At 44.9% G+C, this 2398-nt stretch overlaps 1 pseudogene; it reads left to right on the top strand.

Moving 5' to 3' along the window:
* The first annotated feature begins 1400 nt into the window (after positions 1–1400).
* LOC140611458 (olfactory receptor 7C1-like) lies at positions 1401–2255 on the top strand (annotated as a pseudogene).
* The last annotated feature ends 143 nt before the right edge of the window (positions 2256–2398 follow it).

Raw genomic sequence — 2398 nt, 5'->3', positions numbered from 1 at the left:
TGTTTTTAAAGATTTTATTTATATTCATGAGAGACACACAGAAAGAGGCAGAGACTTAGGCAGAGGGAGAAGCAGGCTCCCTACAGGGAGCCCGATGTGGGACTTGATCCTGGGATCCGGACCTGAGCTGAAGGCAGATGCTCAACCGCAGAGCCACCCAGGTGTACCCAGAACATTTTTAAAAAGCAGACTCTATGCCCAGCATGGATCACAATGTGGGGCTGGAACTCACAACCATGAGACCAAGACCTGAGGTGAGATCAAGAGTCAGATGCTCAACCAGCTGAGCCACCCCACAGTGTCCCAATACATTTTTTCAATTTCCTGATGGTTATTGCTGAGGGTGTCTTGCAACTATAGTAAGAACCACAAGGACTGGTCCAGTAACAACACTGGCAAAAGATATACTGAGACTGGCACAAAAAACATGTATCCATATTTATGGTATTATACAGAGGGGATCCCTGGGTGGCGCAGCGGTTTGGCGCCTGCCTTTGGCCCAGGGCGCGATCCTGGAGACCCGGGATCGAATCCCACATCGGGCTCCCGGTGCATGGAGCCTGCTTCTCCCTCTGCCTGTGTCTCTGCCTCTCTCTCTCTCTCTCTCTGTGACTATCATAAATAAATAAAAATTAAAAAAAAAAAAATAAAATATGGTATTATACAGAGTATTTTCGCTGCCTTCAAAATCCTTTGTGCTCCACTTTCCTTTTACTCCCACTCCATCCCATGGTCATCACTTATCTTTTATTCCATGTTCATAGTTTTGCCTTTTCTAGAATTTCATGTAGTTGGAATCATATAGTATGTAGCTTCTTTCACATAAACTTCTTTCCCTTAGAAATAAACAAGGGGTGGTAGAAAGGGAGGTGGGCGGGGGCTGGGGTGACTGGGTGACGGGCACTGAGGGGGGAACTTGATGGGGTGAGCACTGGGTGTTATGCTATATGTTGGCAAATTGAACTCCAATAAAAAACTTCTTTCCCGGGATCCCTGGGTGGCGCAGCGGTTTAGCGCCTGCCTTTGGCCCGGGGCGCGATCCTGGAGACCCGGGATCGAATCCCACGTCGGGCTCCCGGTGCATGGAGCCTGCTTCTCCCTCTGCCTGTGTCTCTGCCTCTCTCTCTCTCTCTCTGTGTGTGACTATCATAAATAAATAAAAATTAAAAAAAAAACTTCTTTCCCATAGTAATATATATTTAAGTTTCTTCTATATCCTTTTATGGCTTGATAGCTCATTTCTTTTAAGCACAGAATAATATTCCATTGTCTGGATACATTGCACTTTATCCATTCACCTACTGAAGGCTGCCTTAGCTCCTTCCTGTTACTTTCTTGATTGCTGCTTGTGGCTAAATTTGAATACCTCTTGTTTCCATTTCTGTAGTGTCTTCAGCTTCATGGAACAAGGAAACCAAACCCAAATTTCTGAATTTATCCTCCTGGGCCTCTCAGAAGAGGCAAAGCTGCAGCCTCTCTTCTTTTGGCTGTTTCTGTACATGTACCTGGTCACCTTCAGTGGGAACCTGCTCATCATCCTGGCCATCTGCTCAGACTCCTGCCTCCACACCCTCATGTACTTCTTCCTCCACAATATGTCCTTTGCTGACATCTGTTTCACTTCTACCACCATCTCCTAGATGCCGCTGAACATCTAGTCTCAGAGCAAAGTGATCACCTACTAAGGCTGCCTCAGCCAGATGTATTTTTTCATGCTGTTTGGAGTATTAGACAATTTCCTCTTGACAGTGATGGCCTATAATAGGTTTGTGGCCATCTGTCACCCCCCTGCACTACATGGTCATCATGAACCCCGAGTTTTGTGGCGTCCTGCTTCTGGCATGCTGGTTATTGAGTGTCATGGACTCTCTATTACATGTCTTAATTATTTTATGACTTTCTTTTTGCACAGAGTTGAAAACCCTTCACTTTTTCTGTGAACCTAAGCAGGTGATCCAACTTGTTTGTTCTGACAGCTTCCTCATTGACCCCATGATATATCTTGCAAGTGGACTTCTGGGGGTTCTTCTACTCATTGGTACCCTCTTCTCTTACTCTAGAATCATAACTTACATTATGAAAATTTCATATTTTGGGGCAACTATAAAGCATTCTCCACGTGTGGGTCTCACTGCTCAGTTGTTTCCTTATTGTATGGTACAGGCTTTGGGGTATATCTTAGTTCTGCTGCTTTGCAAAACTCCAGGGCAAATGCCATAGCCTTGGTGATGTACACGTGGTCACACCCATGCTGAACCCCTTCATGTATGGTCTGAGGACAGAGACATAAAGAAGGTCCTAAGAAGGTTCTTTAGCCAAGAGACATTCTTTCCATAGAAGGGTCTTTTGTTTCAAGATGAAAACTTGAGTAACAGAGCTCAAAATTCTAGAAGACCTA

The sequence above is a fragment of the Canis lupus genome, chromosome 19 (genome assembly GCF_048164855.1).
Source record: "Canis lupus baileyi chromosome 19, mCanLup2.hap1, whole genome shotgun sequence".
NCBI lineage: Eukaryota > Metazoa > Chordata > Mammalia > Carnivora > Canidae > Canis > Canis lupus.
The sequence above is the reverse complement of the archived record's forward strand: the minus strand, read 5'-3'. Positions and strand labels throughout refer to the sequence as shown.